The 23,781-nt window shown below is 39.1% G+C and overlaps 1 long non-coding RNA gene across 1 annotated transcript in view; it reads left to right on the top strand.

Annotated features, from left to right (window-relative positions):
• The window catches only part of LOC106034231 (uncharacterized), a 316,470-nt gene that overhangs the window by 101,895 nt on the left and 190,794 nt on the right, over positions 1 to 23,781 (top strand). The window contains exon 5 of the long non-coding RNA XR_010832305.1: positions 18,136 to 18,234. This is a non-coding gene — a long non-coding RNA (uncharacterized lncRNA). The remainder of the gene's footprint in view (positions 1 to 18,135; positions 18,235 to 23,781) is intronic.

The raw sequence follows: 23,781 nt of genomic DNA, 5'->3' as shown, positions 1-23,781 counted from the left end.
TAGAGAAGTGAGAAACAAAGGAAAGAAACCAAAAGCACCTTGCCCTCATCCACCCTTTTCCACCTCCTCCCCCCAAGCGGCACAGGGGAACGGGGGAATGGGGGTTATGGGGTCTATAGCGCTTCTTCTCCGCCGCTCCTTCTCGGTCACTCTCATCCCCTGTGCTGTGGGGTCCCTCCCACGGGATGCAGTCCTTGCTGAACTGATCCGGCGTGGGCTGCCCACAGGCAGCAGCTCTTCAAGAACTGCTCCAGATATGGGTCCATACCACGGGGTCCATCCCTCAGGAGCAAACTGCTCCAACCTGGGTTCCCCACGGGCAGCAGCTCCTGCCAGGTCACCTGCTCCTGCGTGGTCTCCTCTCCACGGGCTACAGGTCCAGCCTGGAATCTGCTCCAGTGGGGGTCCTCCACAGGCCGCAGCCTCCGTCGGTGCAGGTCTACCTGCTTCACTGTGGTCTCCTCCACGGGCTGCAGCGTGGAACCCTGCTCCACCGTGGTACTCCGTGGGCTGCAGGGGGACAGCCTGCTTCACCGTGGTCCTCACCACAGGCCACAGGGGACTTCTGCTCCGGCGTCTGGAGCACCTCTCCCCCTCCTTCTTCACTGACCTTGGCGCCTGCAAGGCTGTTCCTCACTCCTCTCACTCTCCCAGCTGCTGTGAAGCGCAGTGTTTTGTTTTTTTTTCCCGTCTTAAATATGCTTTCACAGAGGTGCAAAACAACATCACTTATTGGCTCAGCTCTGGTCAGCAATGGGGCCCTTACCTAACATGGGGCAGCTTCTAGATCCTTCTCACAGAAGCCCACCCTGTGGCCCCCTGCTACCAAAACCTTGCCAGGTAAACCCACTACATCCTTGTGAACAGTACTCTGAACAGCTATGGTCAGGCCATTTCTGCAAAAATAACTGTGGTTTCAAAGATCCTTCCTCTCTCTTCTTTCACTAGTATGTTATCACTGTTCTGCTGTCAGCTACTGCCCACATAGCAAGGCTGACAAAAGAGATTATAGGAGTGTTTCTTGTGCTCCTCTATGCAAGGTCAGCTAGCACTACTGCAGCAATCTCTGCTAAATGTGTTTTTTTTTTTTTTGTTTTTTTTTTTTTTCCTGAGGACTGCCTTTTTTCCTCAAGTAGTGGCTTTCATTTCCGTGAGCTCATGTGCAGGTCGGGGAATTTCCTGCAGAAGGGTGACACCTTGCAATCTAGAAGCTGTTGCTGAACAACAGCTGTTATGGTAAAAATTGGGGCACCTAGCAGTGGGTTTTGACTTTATTTCTGTCAAAGATGCATAGACCTTTAGTGAGGGTGGTGGAAGGACATCCAGTCATCCCACAACAGTGAGCAGATGGCGCTGACTAGTCCCTCGTAGTGCTTATGAGTTCTGCATGCACACTGTCACACAGGTCTATATGCCGCCAAAGGAGAATGTTTATTTTACCTAGCTTGTTTGGCTTTGTGAGGGGCCTTCATGTCATAATCTAAATTTAATCAGTGAGTGAATTTTCTTTACATTTGAATTTGGATGGCAGGCTCAGATAGGAACTGGAAATGATGATGACAGATTTCTACTGAACCCAGCAAAGTGAAGCTGTCTGAACACTTGTGCCTTTATCAGAGAAAAACAATTACCTGGAAAAAAAATATATATATGTAGTAGAAATAATGGCCCTTAAGGTGTTCTGAAGATATGATCCTAATATAAGTGTCTGGGTAAAATATGGACTTTCTACTTATGTTCTGTAAGGCTGTGATGCCATGAGCAGGCCACAGAGCAGGCACTGAGTCATGGGACATTTTTCAGGACAGACCAGAGAAGAGTGATAAAGGCTGTCTCTGAGGTTGTGGAAGCTTGTCTGAGCCATGGACTCTATGGCTTTGGACCATCAGCCCTTCTCCACCTTCCCTGCTACATCACTGACTCCCACTACACTTCTCTGGCAGCTCTGCAGCTTCCCTGTGGAGCCAGAGAGATGTCAAAGCATGGCACAGAGGGCAAGTGCTTGCACTCTAGTGGTAAATAGGAAGATCATGTCACTGCTTCACATCTGCAGTAAGTCCACATCCACTTAATTCCTTTATCTTCTTAACCCTGTTGTTTTTGAGGCATCTCCTGGGGTTCCCAGGTGCCTGAGCTATCTCTGTTTTGCAGCTGTAGATAGCTGCAGCAGACTGAATGCATCTGCCAAGTATCAAATCCCCTCCCTAAAGCATGGGGGCACTTAAGTTTCTTGAAGGATCAATGCCAGGTAGGGTTTTTTTTTATTGCTTTAATAAAAACTTATATTTTTTTTTATACTGTATATTTGTTCCTGGAAATTACAGAAATGTCTTCACTGAAGTTTTCTCAATATGTTTTGCCTGAGGTAGATACAAAGGTTGAGAAATTGCAGCCCAGGAGTTTGTTTGGCAAAGTTAGAAGCAATCAGTTTGCTCTGATATATCAGGCAAAGCCTGGTATTAGACACTACTGTCACTTCTGATAACAAGCAAATTGTTTTTTTAAATAAATAAAAATTGGAAGACTAAAATTACAAGGTGTTTGCTTGTGTTGTCATTGGATCACAAAGAAGGTTTCACACTGCAGCTCTTTGGCCATTGCATTTGGTGCATGTTTTTGCATTGTGCCTTGTATGATCATTTAGTGGAGGCTTTAAATGTTAACAATAAAATATATTGACTTTTCAATTTTCTGAAATTTTGTAGACTGAGCAAGGAGAATGTCTATGGCAAAGTGGTGTATATGTACAATTTATATACCGTTCACCAGATTACTTGACTTCTGAGAAAGGGGCTGTATATAAATAAGGTATTTAAGAAAATTATTTTCTAGTTAACTGTTGGATGCAGCTTTATAGGAATGTCTGCGTGTTGGTGCACCTTCTTTGGGCAGAGCTCTCTGTACAGCAACACAGACTTGAGTGGCTGAAACTTCCTACCTAGAACAGGCAGTGTCACCAAGGGATGTCCTGCTCAGTTATCCCTCTGTCACTCTTTGTGTTGGATCTTACACTGATGTGTTAATCCAGCAGGTCGGAGCAGGGGACTAATCTGGCTGAAAAATAATTTTTTTTTAATTATTTGGTTATGTAATCCAGCTCCCAGACAGTTGAGCAAAGTAGTCTTGTGAGCAAAGTCTCTTGGAGAGAAGGCAGTAATACCTTTTGTAGGAAGTGTAACCACACTTTTTTTTTTCCCCCGACCCTTGGGTATACACTAGGTACAGCTCCTTATTCCATAGATCTGATTATAAATTCATTCTCAGACCTCAAAATTTTTTCTGATCCACCTGAACAACTTCAGCTTTAAGAAAGTTTTCCATTAAAACTTTTTTTTTTTTTTGAAAAAATTCTTACCAGTGTTAGCTATAATGATGGATGAATTTTCCTTTCTGCAGGCTTCTCTTGGGCTCTCACAGCATTGTTTCATAGGCAGGAATGTTGTGGTAGGACTTCAAGTTGTTCAGACTGAGGGCTTCCCCCCCCCCCCCCCCCCCCCCCCCCCCCCCCCCCCCCCCCCCAAAGGCATTACTTGTAACTTCATTCATGAGAAATCCATGGAAACTCAGTCTAGGTTTATTTGTTTGTCAGAGGTATAGCTTAATCCTGCAATAAACACTGAACGGTATAAAGGACATTTATCTGATTCCAAATGAAGAAGGAGTTGATGTCAAATACTATGGAGAAATTTTGTCATATAACGTGGGACAGGGAGCTATAATAATCAATGCATGTGGGAATGCTACAGGAATGTGAGGTGCTTGTCAGCTTTGAATATTATTCATCTACATGTCCAAGGACTATGAGATCCTGTCAAAGCAACACTGTAGTTTTGCCCCTCTTGGGTTTAATTAACCGCAGAGTAATGCTGACGACTTCATTGAAGTTGGACAAGGGAAGTGTCTGAATTATTCACAGGAGCACAAATACATGGTATTTTGAAAAGGTACAAAAATATATATATGTATATATCTGTGGCAAGAATCTTTGAGGAAATACAATTTGGCTGTTTTTCTGAGAAGTGTTGAACGTATATTGTATACAGACTTGTGTGTTAGTGACTATGGGTCAAATTCCACCAAAGACTGGTGTTCATTACAACTTCGTATTTCTCCTTACAAAAGAACTAAAATGGTTTGGCCTCCACATCAGCAGATCCTAGAGTTTATCAGGTGGGTTGATAATTAAGTGGAGTCTCTTTTGACTTGTATTCGTTCATTCCTGCAGGCTATTATTCTGGCCAACACTCAAATGTGGACAGTACTTTGGAAAAGAAAAATCTTTGCTTGTGTGTATTATGTATATTTGGGAGTATTGGTGGATAGTCGGCTGAATATGAGCCAGCAGTGTGCTCAGGTGGCCAAGAAGGCCAACGGCATCCTGGCCTGTATAAGAAGCAGTGTGGCCAGCAGGTCGAGGGAAGTGATTGTGCCCCTGTACTCGGCTCTGGTGAGGCCGCACCTCGAGTACTGTGTTCAGTTTTGGGCCCCTCGCTACAGGAAGGACATGGACGTGCTCGAGCGAGTCCAGAGAAGGGCGACCAAGCTGGTGAGGGGTCTGGAGAACAAGTCTTACGAGGAGCGGCTGAGGGAGCTGGGCTTGTTCAGCCTGGAGAAGAGGAGGCTCAGGGGCGACCTCATCGCTCTCTACAGTTACCTGAAAGGAGGCTGTAGAGAGGTGGGGGTTGGTCTATTCTCCCACGTGCCTAGTGACAGGACGAGGGGGAATGGGCTAAAGTTGCGACAGGGGAGTTTTAGGTTGGATGTTAGGAAGTACTTCTTTACCGAAAGGGTTATTAAGCATTGGAACGGGCTGCCCAGGGAGGTGGTGGAGTCACCATCCCTGGAGGTCTTTAAAAGACGTTTAGATGTAGAGCTTAGGGATATGGTTTAGTGGAGTACTTAGTGTTAGGTCGGAGGTTGGACTCGATGATCTTGAGGTCTCTTCCAACCTAGAGAAATCTGTGAATCTATGTATTCTTTTACCCCCAAACTGAGATCTTCATCTTAACCCTTGAAAGGGTTTTTTCTCTGACTTTCCCAAAAGCCTAGCACTGCTACTGCATCTCATTATAATCTTTAGTATCAACCGTTGAGAGCGACTGTAGGGAGCTGAAAGGAAGAAGTGAAAGCTGAGGCAGAAGCATGATGTGACACCTGAATAACCCTTCTCCAGTGAGATTCAGAGAACTCCCTACAGTCCTTTGCAGTGTAAGACTGCATATGAGAGAAAAAATTCACTAGATAATAACCTCTTACTCAGAGACAGTCACACTAGGCAAATTTTAGTCAAGCACTGGCTAAACTAATCTGGCTTGACACCAGTAATAAATTGTGCAAATTCCTGTGACCTTCATCATTCTTATTTTGTATTAAATGTCATCTTGTTAGATGATGCATGAATGAATGGTACAATATGATAGATAGCATGAATTATTGTCCTCTAATAGATTTTGTTAAAACACGTCTCTTTTCTGTGTTGGTCCTTGAGAAATATGCCCAAAATTATTTCATATATTCCTTTGCTTTTTAAGACCCACTCAGACTTTCATAGGAAAGGAGAAAATTGTTCCAGTTTTTTCCTCAGTTTAAGACCTTGTTTTTACATTGCTTTCATCACTCTGTGTGTGGATACTCAGTGTGTTGGAAACAACTACCTATTACTTGGCTTGGACCTGACTCTGAGTCATCAGAAAACTTTCCCAAAGTAAGGCATGCTGTTTCCTGGAATACGTAAGGGAACCTCTAGGTTAAGCTGGTTGGTGTTTAAACTGAGATTAAATGTATAAAAACATATTTCTACCCGTGATCCGTGAAGGTCACTTCCCACCTGCAAAGTCCTGCCTGGGGAGACTGTAGGTCATGACAGCAGAGGAAATTCAAGAGGTTTTTTTCGTTCTTCTGCCAGTCCATCCAGTTACGAGTAATCCTTAAACCTGTGTTAAAAACAAATGTCCTAGAAGAGGTGTTTGTCTCTGAAATGATACTTATTAAGTGATATTTTATAAATAACTTATAACAATTGGTGATATTTAGGCTGACCTGATAATTTTGTGTATGAAATATTGTCCCCAAACACTTCCACATATTTGTTGGCATATCACCAGATTTCTGTTTATTTTTCATAGTTTATTATTGAAGGGCATCTTTAATGTTACCAGAGACTGTCAAATATTATAAATTTCATTTTTTTTAGTATCAGCAATTTTCTTTAAAAGAAATCAAACTAAAAACCGCTTATCATTAAGGCTTGAAGATCATAGGGAATTAAACGTGATCCACAGCTGTATTGATATAGACAGGTTATATTTAAAATATCCAACTGAACTCCGCCAGGCCACAAAAAATGGTGTCTGATTCAGATTCCTCTTTATCAAATTAACTGGTTTTGGAATGCGACTCTAAATCTCAGGGTGAATCTTAAGATGTGACTTCTCCAGGGTGAGTGTTCTTTTCTTTCATGCACATATGACATCTTTATTACACCTCCAAATAGATATTAGGAAATGAGTGACTAAGATGTCAAGTTTTCTGATGCCTCTCTCTCTGCAGTGCTGTGAGCTGGAATACACTGATAGGGACGGATAGCTAGAACAGGTGATTACAATATGACAATTGGAAGGAATAGAATATATATTCAAACTGTCGACATCAAAAATTAACAGAGTACAGAGCACCTTTGCTACGTTTTTGATAGGTATATGACAAGATTCTTTTTATCCTCCGCAGAACCTTTTCTATATGTTGACTTTGATACGCAGCCAGGTTGATCAAGGAACATCCAACACTAAAGTGAAGTCTTGAAGTCTTTTTAATTTTGCTTGTATTTGATGGGACCAAGACTTACCAAGATTGCAGGAAGTGCTTAGTGTTCTCTAGGGGTGGCACAGCTAGGCTTAGGGGGTGGGATGCCAGTGAGAACCTGCAGTGGATTGACTTCCCAGAGATTTCAGCAAATCTGAAGTAAATGTATTCAAGTACAACAGTGCACGACTTTCCTCCGGGACTGGAGTGCTCTCTGCTTTTTCAGTTTCCAGTGTCTCATTACTCACTAGTACTTCTCTCTAAATGAATTTTTTTAGACCCTTATTTTATTCCATCATATAAAGACCAGTTTCTTGCTGAAATCAGTGGGAGTCTAATTCAAGTAATCCTTCCAAAAAAAAGAACATCGTAAAATCAAATATGCATTCACGTTACTGAAGTCTAAATCTAATCATGTAAACAAGCAGGATTTTGGAAAGCATATCATGTTGATGTATGGCGTATAAACTGCATCCTGACATTTTGCAAAATTTAGGATTCCCTAGCATTGGAAACACTCTAGCACGGCTTTCATTTAAACACTGGAGATATAAAGGGTATATTTAAAAGAAAAAATAACAATCAGTCCCAGACTTTTTGCACTCTTTCATAATTAAGGGATGTGAGGTCATATAAAGCTAATCATAGCTAAATTTCAAGCAAATGAAATGAAATATTTCTTCACAAAGCACTTAGATTATGCTGGAGGTCAAAATCAAACAGTGTAGCTGAACTTTTAAAAGGTGCCAGCTAACTTTATGATCATCCATAAAATTTTTAGCTTTACCTGGTAGATTGGGTTAGTCTGTGTTCATGCCTCAGGGCATTTAGAATATCACCGAATGACCAAAAAAAATTCTTCCCTATGCAAAGCACTATACAATTACTCAAATACTATTTTTTGCCCTTTGCTGTCTTCTGCTATAAACAGGTCCTAGAAACAGCATATTGCTGTGATAGATAATTGGTTAAAAAAAAAAAAACTGATAGAGCAGCTTCTCTATTTTTTTGACTGTGCCAGAAGTTTGCATTTATTTTCAGCAATGGTTTGTGGTAACAATACAGACAAGATGAATTATGTCTTGTAATGAGATAGAACGATGCATGTAAGCAGGTGCAATTTGAATCTATTTTACTTCAAAGTATTTTCAGAATGTATTTTTTAAATAGCATAAATATATAACTGCAGATACTTTAATTCAACAATTATGTCTATTGAAGTGACATGGTGTTTTGCATCTGACTGATGTCACATGTCTGATCTCCTGATAAAATGATATCAAAGTGTGTGTTCCTGTAGCTTAGCATAAAAATTTAAACACTTCTGTTTTTTCAGCTTTTTCTTCCTCTAGTTCTAGTCTTTATTTGGGTAAACTAGTAGCTTATTACATTAGCAACACAATATTCCTTGCTCTTATTAATAAAGAATGTTTAAAGGCCTTTTTCCATTTTAAAAATCCTTGAAAACTTTGTCTCAAAACTACTGTCCCTTTGATGAAGATCGACTATAAGTTACTTATCCCCTCACACACAATCACCCTATGTCTGTAGGGTTATCATATATGGATATCAAAGATACTTTGTCATCAGGGCCTTCTAGTAGTGCACTTAAAGTTCAGTAATTGTTTATTAAATCTGGTTTGCAGCATCATGAAGCCGAAGGAATCGGCCCTAAACTATTTCACCAGGAAAATGTATTCCTCTGAAATCTTGGTAGGTTCACTAAAATTCAGTTTGTAGCACATTACACATTTCTACCAGGGCAATGTTGAACGAGTTCCTTGGACCAGAAATGCAGTGACAAAACTCTGGATCTCTTCCAAGCTGTGAAATGGCAGTTACCCAAATGTAGTCAGTGTGTGGGTAATGATAGCGAGAAGAACTTTCGGGAGAATTTCCAACCCACAACAAAATAAACCCTAAAGTCTGTAAGAGGTCTATGCGATCGCTGTCAGCTGGCGGTAGTTGTCAGTAGCGAATGGAGTGGCAACTACTGATGAAACTAGAGTTACCTTGATGCAGCAATATCTGGGACATCTTGATGGCTGTATATTTGTAACCTGAAATAGAGGTCTTGTCTTCAGCGTTAAGACACTTAAACACAGATTAACCAAATTTTGTCTAGTTCTGACAGTGCCCTGGTGGTCTGCAACAATTCCAGGGGCGTCTTGGCTACCCCTACCAGTGTCCCTCCAATAAGCTTATCTTACTTGGGTCCTTACTTGCCATCTAAATCCTGATGTCTGTCTCTGAAATAAATACATTATCTCCTGACTGCAATGCATTTGACTGCCTGCCTTGAGAGCGAGAACCTTTCTCATTGTAGTGGTGGCTTGGGTTTGTTCCCGTAATACAATGTTGAAAAGGAGAGAAAGAAAAGTAGTGAGGAAAGGGAAGACCTCTAGATGCAAAAACAATGTGTTGAAAAGGATGGGGAGAGCCGGTTTGTTTTATTCTTTTAATTCTCCGTCTGCAGGGGTTCTGCGTTTGTGTGAGAAATGTGGTCTGAGTTCTAGACTGAGGGGTAGCCTGGTTTGGAGCTGTCATTTAAATGCTTGCAGGAAAATGTTGTGCTCTGAGTTCCTTATATGTAATTCTGTGAAAAAGTGGGAGAGGATCTTAGCATGAAAAAATCCTGACTTTTTTTTTCTTCTCTAGGCATTTGTTTGATCATGCCAAAACTTTGAGACCAAATAGTCTGCAAATTGCTTTCTCATTTCAGATGTTTCCTTTGCTGCAAAACAAATAGCTTTATTATACAGCTTTTAAATGATCCTCCCAAGCATTTCTCCCTCTTACCCTGTTCCTCTTCCTTGCTCCAGCATTTTCACTGTTGCTGCCATTCATCTGCATTTCTTTCCTCTTTGATATTTATGAACTCAGTTTCACTAGCAGAGTTCACAGAAAACATTCCCTCCTCCTCTGCACAAGACAAGCCTTGTAAAAGTGGTTCCTTCAAAGGGACAGAAGGAAATTAAAAAAAAAAAGAAAAAAAAAGTCTCCTTTGTAAGCCAGGCCTCCAGGCCAAATTCAGCTGTGGTATAAGGAGCATTACCTAGCCATATCCCAGAAGGATGTGTATGTATGGAATTGACCTACCTTCCTTTTGAGATGTAAAAATATGTCTAAACTTAATTTAAATTCCTTTTGGGAGGAGTAGAGTTCTGTAGGAATCTCATGAACGAGGAAGGATATAATAGACTACGTCAGAGTCAGGGCTTCTGGTGGCTGAAGGATTTCAACTCGAGCTTGGTGTCTGGTTCTTCCTCATGTTCTCATAAGCAAGTTCTTCCATCCTTGTGTGCCTGTGTTTCTGCTCTCACACATTTGGCCTATTGAAATAATAAACACTTGGAAAAAGGTCTGTATGAATAACACTATCTTTTTCTACCTTGAATACAACCATTAGTGTTGTTACTATTATTATTTTCATTATTAGTGTGCCTAAGAGATAGTGTCCATATTTGTTTGACATACATGTAGAGATTTACTTCATTTTTTTTCTGATATTATTTCTTTATGAACATGGGACTATTTTTCTCTCCTTAATGAAAGCAAGCAAAAAATACCTTAGACTTATGTGTGGAGGTATTCACATGAAAGCTGGAATTAGAAGAAAAAGAAATAAGGAAGTGTCAGAAACCAGAGTAGGGCAACCTTTCCAAGTTTTGTCTTCATCTGGTGTTATGTTAGTTAAATTAACATTCACAGCGAACAGGCAGAGCTCCTTGAAGATGAGTGTGACAAACATTCATATCTGTAGGTAATAAGGTCACTTTGACTGAAACACCCTTCCCCTAGCTCTGGGCTGTAGATGTCTGAGGCACAAAGGAAAACTGGCAGCATTTTCTGGCAATTCTACTCTGACGTTTTTTGTGCTTTCCAGCTAGTTGAATTACTTTTAATATTCTTGATAACTGATTTGAGTCTTTACCTGCGTGTGTGTGGGGGGGTGTTCTCTTGCAATTACTATGTGAAATTCAGGTGAATGATTCTGTTATGAGACATCAAAATAAATAGTCTGAACAATCTCTTGTAGCTTTAAACATGTATGAATCAAAGTCTATTTGCTTTCTTCATTGTTACATTCCTGTGTTTCGATTAATGAGATCTCTGAACAAGAGCCTGGGAGTAAAGGATTTTAATACTGTAGACAGACTGAAAAAGTTGAATAAAAAAGCTTGAGAGGGAGAGAAAAGGGACGGCCTCCATCTGCTAGATTGTCAATGTTTTTTCTCTCTGACTTCAGATGTTCTTATTGGGATCTGTTATGTTTCATCTTAAAGTACAAGTTTCCTCACATTTTGCTTTTCTTCATAGTTAACACTTTACCTTCTTTTGACTCATCATTCATATCTTTAGTATCCTCTAATTACAGAGCCATGAATAGCATGGAGGGGATTATCTGTCCATAAGATACTAAGTCTAGAAACTATTCCAGTATGAGGGTGTCCTGCACAAAGACATGGCAGAGCTCTAGGGGGAATCCTTCCCCAGCTGCATGGGAGTAAACTGGAGGGAACAGCACTCTCAGCAGCCAGCAATACATTGGAAATGAGGATTGCAAGTGACGTGGGGGAAGCACAGATAAATGTGAAATCTGGTAATACAGTCAGCATCAGTGGCCCATCTGGTGGTAGATGGGGATGTCTTTCCAGTTTAACAATATTTTGCTTTGATGTGCAAATATCCTATAGACATGCTTGTTCCTCAGTCTCCCTTGTGGCATGAAGGACTCCAAAAGCCTGAATCGTGTATCATCCTGAATTATTCCTCAGTGTAAGAGAAGGTCTTTCCCTGTTTGAAAAAGCCATCGCAGCTATTCCTGTGGTAGCATTTACTGATTCAAGCTAAGACAATTGCAACTTATCTCTGTTAATGAAACATATTTCCTTTCTCTGGAAAAATCTATAAGCTAAATGTGATGGACTAGTTAAAATTGTTTTATGTATTTCTGAAGCTTGAAAGGAATGGGGAAACCTGGCTTCTCAGGGAAAGAAGCCTTTCATGACCAAACTGATGGCTCCCAAGGCCCCTTTAACTTTCAAATTTTCTGGCTAATTTCAATAAAACACAGCAGAGGACTAAAAGATAGTAAGTTCCTACAAGTGTGGTGAAAGTTGGGTGCTAGAAAGACAAGGGAGATCTACTGAGAGAAGAATGAAAAGTCAACTCCTAGTGATTCTTGCTTAGTTTGCCCAGTGGGAATGGTTGATGCACTAGTCAAAACACAAGATCTCTAGCTAAACCACAGCAAACCGAGTTCATTTTTCTGCTAAGGATGTGGAGTGAAGCTGAAGTTACTGAGAGCACGGACTACATAGGTGCTACTAGAATATGGGGCATTATCAGGGGTGTTTAATGACAGAGGTGTGAAGAGGAAATTACAGGGTGCAGAAGAACTTGATGGCAGGTGAGTAGACGTAAAACAAAAGCTTAGGAAAAATCATCTTCCTTGTGAGCAATGTGATGAGTTACGTTTCTGGTTTACCATTTTTTTTTATTTACTGTTTTCACTTCAGGCCCTGCAGTTATGCTGTTTTGGGTTAGTCTGAATCACATTGCTTTTATTTCCAACTTATTTTTCAGTAAGCAATTAGATATTATAAGGAAGTAGTAATAAAACAGAGAAAGCTAAAGACAAAAATTTGAGGAATTGGGTATATAATTAATGTATTTTTATGGCAATTTGACACCTCTTGATATGTTTTAATGTTCAGTGGCTTACAATGGAGCATTTTTAATTAAGATTTTCATCTCTAATATTTCCATTGTAAACTCCCTTAGTTTGCATCTTCTGTTCTTAGCTTTTCTTAAATTTCAGAAACTACATTGTAAGCTGATGTGACCACCATTTCTAGGACTAAAATAATTAGAGGCTGAGAGGCTGCTTATGAAATGCTGTGATGAAAATGCTGTGATGAAAAGCTGCTAGAAATGTGCTGAAAATGAAAACAATAGATGCCAAGGCTATTTTTCTAATGTATTTTAAAGAGCTATAATTTCAGATCGTTACTGTATATAGGGAAGGAAGGAGAAATGTAGCTTCAGATTTCACTAACACCCGAAATAAGGACAGGATAATTGTTGTTATAGCTTAGGCAGTGTTCAGTCCACTGAAAAAACTCCATGATGAACAGGCCTCTCTGAAGTGGTCTGTATTCTTCAATTGCCTCCCATAGCACAGATTTGGTTTATTTTCTTTTCCCAATGGTATTGTATTTCTCAGTCTGTGTACTCATTTCTTTATTTGGTTTCATATCTCATATCTTCCTTAGGTCTCATCTCACCTTTGTCTCTTTCTTTCCTTTCCTTTTTTTTTTTTCTTTCTTTTTTCGCTGCTCCCATCAGATAAAAATTATATTTGGATTGAAGCTTTGAATGCCTGGTACCACAAATCAAGTTAAAAAAATACTGCAAACTCACACAAGTAAAGTGAAGAAATAAGCTGAAAATGATTGTTTTGTTAGCTTGATGTTTTGCTACACCGAACTGAATTCTATGATGTTTTTGTTAAGATTTCTGAAGCACAAGGTAGAACTTATCAAACATGAGAGCGAGTGCATAAGCTGTGAGAATTGCGTCCACTCGCCTGCTTTGAGCAGAGATGTGATTCTGGCTGTATACAGTTGAAGTAAGCATATAGCTAAGCTCTTGGTTTTTCTGGAGGTTTCTTAGTACATCTTTGTCCTTTTTTTTTTTTTTTTTTTTTTTAAATAAAAAAGGTAGCTTTGTCAAAATCTGATGAAAGTAAATGTTGAAGTAAAGCTTCCTCATGAGATGGAACTGATTTCCAGGTAAGCCTAACTGGAACTAGCTTCTTCCCTAGTTCAAAGGGGGAAATCTCCTTTTACCCAAATGCTGATATGACGCTGATGTGATGGTTTTGGATGGGACAGAGTTAATTTTCTTTGTAGAGGCTCACACAATGCTGTATTTTGTATTTTTTGACTAAAATAGTGGTGACAACACACCAATACTTAGTTGTTGCAGAGCAGTGGTTACACAGAGATAAGAACTTTACTTCTGCTGCCCTGCTAGTGAGGGGCTAGGGGTGCACAAGGAACTGTGGAAGGACTCAGCCAGGACTGCTGACCCAGACTGACCAAGGGATGTCCTATACCATGTGGCGTCGTGCTGAGCAATAAAAGCTGGGGTAAAGAAAGAGAAAGGGGGGGACATTTGGATCGATGGCATTTGTCTTACCAAGAAACCATTGCACGTGATGAGTCCTGCTTTCCTGGAAGTGGCTGAAAACCTGCCGATGGGAAGTAGTGACTGAATTCATGGGTTTGCTTTGCTTACATGTGTGGCTTTTGCTTTACCTAGCAAGCTGTCTTTATCTCAGTCCATGAATTCCTGTGCTTTTACCTTTCTGATTCTCTCCCCCATCCCACCTGGGGAGAGTAAGTGGCTGTGTGGTACTTGGCTGCCTGCTGGGGCTAAACCACAACAGCTGATAACTTGCTGTTAGCCTGTGATACTGGTAGCAATGAAAACAATCACAGATTTTCACCAAAAAATCAATAAACAGCTTTTTAATCATCTATTGTGTACTAACAAATAGATAGCCTCAGCAGCCTGTTACCACCCATTGGCATCTGTGTTTAAAAGGAATATACACTTTTAGAGCATTTCCTTGGGAATAGCTATGTCTACATTCTTCCTGAAAGGCATGCAATAAATCCTTCTAATTGGCAGTCTGCAAGTGTTTGATTTCTGCATACTCAGCCCAACCCCGCCCACAGAAGGTGAATGCAAAACTGTGTGCTAATGAATCAAACACACGTTCAGTTCTTGTAGAAATTTGCATAGTGGTAATGTTGGAATAAGTGATAAATTCCAAATGAGATCCATTGAGACTGAATCAGCCTTTCTGAGACTTATTTATCTTACTTTTTCTCCTTGGAAAGTATCTTAAAACAAGCTGTTTATTCTTTTTTTTTTTTTTTTTCTCATTACATCTGTTTGGATTTAATGCTGGAGTCAGCAGGCTGGATAAGATGCAAGTTCCACACCAGCCAATATCTTGTCCTCAGCATTGACCAGTGACTTATACCTTCAGAATAATGTGAAAGAGATGCTTAGGAGGCAGATGCAACCATTGAACCACTTTCTTCATGACTTATGATAGAGATTACTGACATCAAGCTACAGATCACTGTTAATATTGTCACCCCCTAATTATATATTCTGGCAGTGCTAGGTTATCAGTTGGACTTGAAGATCTTACAAGTCCTTTCCAACCTAAACGATTATGTTCTCCATAAGCAGAGGGGTTATGTAGGGATTTCCATAAGTGTAGACACTTAGATACCGGATTCTCAGCTTGTTGTGTAGACTCACTTTCTGGCTGATGAAGAAAGATGGGCACTTGTAGAATGCAATTTATTTTACTTTAAGTAAGACATCCAGAATATGTCTGATGTCTAAAAGTGTCATTCAGTGAATTGTATCTTACATGTATCCAATTCTTTCTGGTGATTGCAAAGGGAACCTCAAAAACTAGCCAAGAGGTAGGCATCTGCAGTTATATGAGATTAGTCTCATTGTTTTGTCAGCCTACATGGGTAGGAAATACCAAAAGCAGGGCAAGGTATTTTTTCTGCCAACCCTAAAATATATTGTTATCTCTGGGTCTTATAAAATGTTGTTAGGTCAAGACTTCAAGGGTCACTACAAGGAGCTTTGTAGCTCTCCAAGTTCCAGGGCAATAGTGTGATACCAATGAGACATGTATTGATGTATGGAGAAAGGTCCGGCTATGGGCTAGCACAAATGTACAGCTGTACTCCTATTAGTTGGTTCAGCATATGATGTGTGTGACCTGCCAAACTAAGCTAAAAGCAAAAGAAATATGGGAGGTAGAATACAAACCATGAAGATCATGAAGTGAGGAAAACAAACTTAACCCTCAGGGAGGAGGAGGGGTATCTGAAAGCAATGGAAGAATTACCTGCTCAATAGCGTATGGAGGCAGACATCGAGGAACAAGGCTCAAACCAAACATAGTAAATATGCATATCTATGTGGAGAGACAAGCCTAATTTTGTATCAGGAGATAGATGTCTGTCGTTATGCAATGTATACAGCTTAGCCTTTTATCCCCCTCTCGAAGGGGAATTCTTCAATGGCAAATTACCAGACTGCAGATGATTTCTAGGTCTGGAGGAGTCACACTTTCGCTTGCTCAGAACTTAGAGATAAGGTTTTTACTCCTTTTTCCATTATTTCTTCAGTCTCAAGTTTGGATATGTCTTTAAAGAAGGTAGGTATGTGGTTATTTCAATGTCTTTCTCTTTTAATTTACCAGCTTTATTTAAAATCCTTATTCTGGTAGCTTAGAATAAAATCTGCTCTGTCCTGGATGATACTTAAGCATTTATTTCAAATACTCTTAGGATTATCTTTTGGTTCTGTTTTTACATTTGCCAATGCTGTCAATATGCAGATTTTGCAAGGGAAAGGGATACTGCAGGACTTGTATATAGGAAAAACTTGCTGGATAGTTTATGTAATGTTTCATCTCTGTGTGCAAAGAACTCAACTTACTCTAGGAAGCAGAATTTTGGTATCATTTTTTAGCAGGAGATGTCCAAATAAGAAAATCATTCATCTTTTCAATCTCTCTGTTTCTCTCTCTCTCATGTATTTTCCATTTTGGTTTAGTTTTCCATTCATCATGTGGCACTGGTGCATATTGTATTAGGGTATTAGATCAAACTGTCAGAAAGCTGGCAGGTTTTTTTTTTTTTTCCTAAGCATATGCATTTTTGGAAGAGTAATTAATTCAGCCAACTGGAAGTAAGTAATTAGTGTCTTTTTCTCTTGTGCTTCATGCAGGTTTTGATATGGAGTATTTTTAGAAAGTTGAAGATTTAACATCTAAAAAGCCATTATTTTCAGGTACCTTGGTTACACAAGAATCTTAATATGCTCTCCTAGAACTTTTTTTAACTCACGTGATGCTGAACATGATTTTGGAGTGTGAAATATGTGCTTAATGACCTTAGTGGAGAGCTTTGTTGCAGACCAATGGCTGTCTGCATAAGTGCTTTGAATACTTGGGACTTTGCATTTCATGATTCAAGCCAGCCACTTTGACTGTGTGTAGGACTAGTATGTTCCATTCATTAAGTGCTATGTGCATTAAGTAATACAAATGTAATTTTCAGTAAGGTACATAAGAGAGCAGTTGGTACAGTTCCATATCCATAGGAGAAGTTTGCTTAATGTTTCAAGCTATTCCAGTAGGGCATATGAAAGTTAAGACAGCTATCCATAGATCAGATCTTGTTTTTTTTTTTTTTTTTTTTTTTATATCGTTTATATATTCAGATACTGCAGTATGAAAAAGGCTGTAAAAATGTTTTTTCTGAAGTGATACAACTTGTTCATTTGGGGACATTTTTTTTTTCTTTTTTGAATAATTGTTTGCAGAAAATAACTGTCAAAGTTGAATGCTATGTATATTTGCAGAAGCAGAACTTCCTAAATGCATGTTTATTGTTCAAAGTTGCAACTTATAGGTTTGCTTGTTTAATAAAATATAAGTTCTTCCTAGATTCCAGTTTCTGATTTTTTCAGTATACTATGATTATGGGTTGTTGATGTAGGGAAGTATCATCTAACCAATAGGCAATTCTCCTCAAAATAGACTAGTCTCTTCCTGGCCGATAACAGATTGCACAGTGTGTAGGATGGAATATTAAGGTAACTGTCAGTAAATTTAAAAAAGACTAATATTAAAACTATCAGTTAATTTTCGATAAAAAAGTAATGATAGAAAGGGCAATAGTTTTGGAAAAAGACAAACCTATATAAACTGGAAAAGTTATCTGTTCTGACGTAGCTTCAGTATTTGTTTTTGGTAATTGTGGTGTCTTTCAGCATTAAAACTCAAGTTTTTTTTTCAAGTTGAAACATGCAACCACTAAGAAATAAATATTCAATTCAGTTGTATTAACATTAGATTTTTTTATTGCATATGCAGCCTAAGCTGACCCTTAAACAACTGGCCCTGCAGAGAAATAGCAGCTCAGTGGAATGTTCAGACCACACATTGGTGTGAATGAGCCAATATTTTTGTCGTGTTACACGACTGCTGTGATGAGCAAGAATGAATTGGTTAGTGCTCTCAAAACAACTGTAACAGACAAAAAGTGGAAAGTTAAGTTGTCTATAGTCTGTGACATAAAAGAATTGTCCAGTTCCTCACTTTGAGGATGAGGCATAGTTGGGTCATGGAAGTTTAACTAAACAGTGACCACAGAGCTGGTGAAAATTGTTTCCTGTTTCATGACTGAACTTTGCAAATGTGTTGATTCATCATAGATCCAATGGTCAGCTGAAAAACCTAGAAAGCAACAGAACAACCTGTGCCTTTACTATGAGGATAGCCTAAGTTACAATCCTAGACCACAAGGAAGTCAGGTAAGCACAATGCAGAATCATTGGATATTTTTTTCTAATTTTTAACTTCTGTTTTTTAAACAAGCATATGGACCGATGTAACTTGAGCACCTATTTATCAACTCATTACTGTTGCTGTATAATTGAATAAAAGAGGTAAGTTAAAGAGTGTGATACTTGCGATTCAGAGGGCTAGATTACCTGCCTCTCAAGAAATGGATGAGCTGTAATGATTTGTGTAAAACAAAGAGTTAACATAAGGCCACATCCAGCACTATGTTCCTCCTGTTTTATACCAGTGTAAACTGGTGTAATTAGTGTGACTGAGATACTGGCCTATCCGTGTTTCTGTAAGGGTTGTTGACTTTTTTTTCCCAGTATATAAGGAGGCATATTAAAGATGAATTAAGCACACTGCCTGTAATTCAAGCATGGCACAGCACAATTGTATGGTAATTTGGAGCAGGGGAGAAGTCAGGCTCTTCAGTGACCTTTTCACAAGAAATCTCTCATGAAAGCAACAGTCAGCAAGTTTGGGTGTGTCTTTTTCATAACCTTTGCACTCCAGCGTGTCATTCTAATGAGCTCTCCAATAACTTAGTCCCCCAGCTCTTCCAAAACTAGTCAAACTTAACATATGATTGAGTGGCCCTGACATTCATTGTCTTTTCCAAAGCAGAAATAAGCAATAGTAAGAGCCTGGTAAATGGCTTATACTGACAATTTTGTACTTGGTCGCACTTAAGATGACTCTAATTCAAGTCCTTCAAAAACAGCCAGTAGGGAATGCCTTGAGGAGGAGCATATGAATAAGGCAAGCACATAATGATGCTTTTCGAATACACTGATATTCTCTCCCAACTATTCTTCCAGACTTTTTAAGTGGGAGATGTCTAGTAGAACTTGATTCTTTTCTCTAATAAATTTAATTTTGAGAGCATGCGAATTTTAATCATTGCCAGAATTATTGTCCAAAACACATAAGTTGCTTTAACTTTTATTAAAAAAAAAAAAAAAGTAAAAACTTTTTTCATCTTTTTTCCTCTGAGAATCTTTTTTTTAGTCATTATAATACCTGATTACAAAGCCATATTTTTGTTCCAAATGAATCTGGCAAGTTCTGTCCATCTCTAGTAGCTATGAAATACCCTGTTGTCTGGGCTGGTTTCAGTGTTGGATCTCTGATAAACACAAGAAAATGCTTTTGTATTTCCCAACTAGTCAGGGGTTAAGATACTGTGCTTTGGCTTAGGAAATCTGTTTTATTCCTGGTTTCAACACAGCATCCTTATTCGATATTGACCTAGCTGTTTTATGTATACTTTCTTTATATCAAGAGGGCTAATGGCATTTCTTTAACCTGCAAGAATATTACAAGGATAAATCTGCTAAAGCATCAAAAGAGCTTCAGTAGTAGATTACAGAGGGTTATTGAAGTGGCTAAGAAGAGTGCTAGACATAGAATCATAGAACGGTTTTGGTTGGAAGGGAGCTTAAAGATCATGTAGTTCCAGACCCCCTGCCATGGACAGGGACACCTTCCACTAGACCTCGAACACTTCCAGGAATGGGGCATCCACAGCTTCTCTGGGCAACCTGTTCCAGTGCCTCACTACCTTCATAGTAAAGAGCTTCTTCCTTATATCTGATCGAAACCTCTTTTAATTGAAATCCATTTTCCCATGTCCTATCGCTGTGCTCCCTGAAAAAGAGTCTCTTCCCAGCTTTTCTGTAGACCCCCATAAGTACTGGAAGGGCATGGTAAGGTCTTCCAGGCTAAATAACCACAGCTCTCTCAGCCTGTCTTCCTAGGATAGGTGGTCTGGCCCTCTGATCACCTTTGTGGCCCTCCTCTGGACTTGCTCCAACAGGTCCGTGTCTTTCTTATGCTGGGGGCCCCAGCACTGAAAGCAGTACTTCAGGTGGGGTCTTATGAGAATGGAGGGTGAGAATCACCTCCTTCAACCTGGTAGCTACACTTCTTTTAAGGAACCCTACAATACAGTCAGCTTTCTGGGCTGCAAGCCCACATAGCCAGCTGATGTTGAGCTTCTCATCAACGAACACCTCCAAGTACTTCTCCTCACAGGTGCTTTCCAGCCATTCTGTGCCCAGCCTGTATTTGTGCTTGGGATTGCCCAGAGCCATGTGCAGGACCTTGCGTGTGGCCTTGTTGAAATTCATCAGCTACTCACAGGGGTTAATCAACATTATAAAACATTTTTTTTAAAAAATAAACAAAATACTTTTATTGTGTAGTTCTAGTTAATGCTTCTCCATCATTCTTCTCTGCAGATATTTTTATCTGTACTGTAATAACTGCCAATATGGAGAGAGACAGAGAAATGCTGCCTTTCAGAAGAGTAGCTTCCAGCCATGTTAGCTTTGCTGCTTTAGAGGTCTTTCTCTTGAGGTGTTTCTGTTCTGCATTGCTGGCAGGATGTCAGATTCCCTGCAAGCTCATTTGGACCTGCTGTGGTCTTTGGCACATCCTCTGGTATCAGGTAAATAATTTCAAGGTTGCCTCTTTTTTTTCTTTTAACTTTTTTTTTTTTTTGTAAGTTTGAGAGGGACTTCATTAATCAGCTAACACCACATTCTTTGGGGGCTCTTGCATGTGGGAAGGTTTTCTTTTGATGAAAGTTATAACAGTTTGAAGTCGTATATATCCATGGGTCCCTTACCAGCTATAGCAGCCAATTAATTACCAGGAAAAATCGTTGTTAAAGCAACAGTCCAGCTATTGAACTAAAGCTGTTCCTCTCATTTATTTCATTTGAGAGGGCACAGATTTCTTTCTCCATTATCTCCTGCTCACCAGAACTCTCACCTCTGACTATAGTGAAATGGTGTGGTAAAAGGATGGGCTTGGGCATTCTACTCCTGCATAGTTTAGTGACCTGTTTGGAGAAACAGGGTGACCTATGTTTTGTGAGGTAACGGTACTCAGCCCACTGAACACCTGCAAGAACCATCCCTCCCTGATGCCAAACGTCTGTTGCTGCAACTGGAGAATATCCTGGCCTGTCAGTCAGGAAAGAACTGAAATGTGAAAGAAAAGAACAAAAGACGAGATATTTTTTTTTCTTTTGCATTTTTCTCAACTGAAGAACTGATTTCAAGCTTTAATTGTCTTCCCTTGACTTGTGTAGGTAGAGGCTTCATTGCAGATATGAGCAGGAGATATTCACGAGTGATGAAAATAGAATGGCATTTCTTGATTAGTTGCTGTCTCTTTCCTGTAGAAATCTGAAACTTCTTTCAGCTACTTTCCATTAAAAGAAATTAGATGTTAACATTGAAATAGCACGTTAGCTTTTCCCTCATGATCTTTAGGACATTGTGCAAATTCAATTGGTTTGGATAGTTCATATAAAGTTTGGATTATCATTCAGTCTGACTGAAACAGTCAGCAGGATTAAGCTAGATATTTTATTCAGAGTAACTCATGCAAAATAAACAGCTCTATCATCTCCCCCTTTCCCTGGAATCTGGCCAGATTTCCTGCAGTGTTGTCTAATAATATCTACTCTTTTAATTAACATTAGATACTGTGCTTAGACAAACTAGAACTAAATTGCAAGTCACTCAGATTCTTCTTTCTAGAATAAAAAAGACTGCAATTTAACAACTCTCTTTGGGCAGAAATGATTTATATTTGTGAAGTTATACTGGTAGTTTACAGATGAGCTGTAAAGATAAACACATGCTTTTCTTTATTCTGTGTGTGGTTTCTCAGTATGTTATATAAGCTGAAAACTAGATATGGGGCCTGTTAAATAAAGACAACACAGCTAGAACACCAGGCTGTCTGGAATCCTCTTTATTGTAGTTCTTTCTCTTCTTTAATAGACTTACTATTTGAAGACTAGCTGTAATTCCAGATAAACTTAAGAGTAACTTTTGGATGCAGGTGTTAATGATAAAGTAGATGTATTTTGTTTGTGTGTGTTCAAACTGGATACTCATCAGAAAGCACATCTACTGTGATTTGATTTTTTGCAGGTGCAAAACTTGCTTCTGTAGCATGGAAGGAGGTGGAGTCCTATTGTGTTTAAAAAGAAAAAAAATTGAAAAAGAACTGCTAAGGGAACCTGAATTTGCTGTTGGCTTCTTAGCCAAAGCAAGGAAATATGTAGCAATGCACATATTCACCTAGGAGCAGTATATGTAAAGGGCAAAGTTGCAGAGATGACAAGCTGGATGTTTTGAGTTGTGTTTTGTTGCTGGAAAGCATAAAGAGTGTTAGGACTTGCTACATTTTTTCTAAAGAACAATTGGTGACACACTCTAAGGTCAACATGTTATATCTTCTCCATGCTCTTCTAAAAAGTCAGATTAGTCTTTTCAGCAGTAACCTTTCTCACATTGAGTACACTTGCTTTCCTGTCTTTAAAATTCATCCTCTCTATTTGTGATTCTGACAGCTTGTAGGATTACATTTTCCATATATCGATTTGGATGTGCTCCCTTTGTCATGTTTTGATTAAAAGTAGTAGTTTTACTTATGCTAAGATAGTGTACAGTGTACAGTAGAGATAACCTTTTAGCAAAGTCTTTTGTTTTTAAGTACCTGTGGACACTATTTTACCATTCAAGCTCAACTTAGTGATAATGTTGTCATTAGAAAAAGGCAGTTTTGGTTGAAGAAAAAATATTTTTCTCATCTTTAGATAGACAGCATATCTACTGAGGAGACCAGGGAAATGTACCAAAATGCAAACTAGAAAGGTTTGAAAAATTGTGAGTAAACATACCAAATATTTCGCATGCACTTTGGAAACTAGTCAATAAAAAGGGTCACACTGCAGTCATTGTCCTACCTACTTTATAGTGGATAGCACTTCTCATTCCAAAGGCTTCCATATCCCAGCACAAAATCCATGTCAGCACACATTCATGTACTTCTTGGAATATAAACCTGGAAGAGACCTCCAGGGTCACTGAATCTAGTATGTTTACTGTTTGAGGCAACTATACTATATATACAATCTGGTTCCTTTTCAAGTTGTTATCAAAAGACAAAACAATTACTCTCCTAGTAAGGCAAAATGAGTTCCATGATTTTATTCTATACAATTAATTTTTAAAACATATAATTATATAGTCTATGAAGTACTTAAAAATAGAATTACTAAAGTAATTCAAGGCTTGTCATGACTCTGAAGTTATTACTTTATCTGATTTTGAAGACTTAGCACTCTTTCTAGCTTTCCCAGAAGAGTAGGAAAAAAAGTGCATGGGGTGGGATGACAAGAAAACAACCAATGTTCTAAGATCAATTTATAAAATTAAGTCCTAGTTCTTGCATGTTACGGTTTGTTATCACTTTTATTAGGATTGAATGCTGTTGTCTGGTGTGTTATTTTAGAAATAGGTATTAAATACAGGGAAAAGTCATTTCCCTAATTGAATTGAATACAGCAAGGTGATGGGATACCCAACTGGAACCAACTGTTCTGCTTATCAGTTGTTCTCTGTCCTTTGGGCAAGCTGTTTCCTATCTATCAGGTTTGCATATTGCCTTATATTAAGCTCTGTGGAAAGATTTTTCAGTCACGTGAATGT

The sequence above is a fragment of the Anser cygnoides genome, chromosome 6, assembly GCF_040182565.1.
Source record: "Anser cygnoides isolate HZ-2024a breed goose chromosome 6, Taihu_goose_T2T_genome, whole genome shotgun sequence".
Taxonomy (NCBI): domain Eukaryota; kingdom Metazoa; phylum Chordata; class Aves; order Anseriformes; family Anatidae; genus Anser; species Anser cygnoides.
Note: the sequence above shows the minus strand (reverse complement) of the source record. Positions and strands in the feature narration are given on the sequence as shown.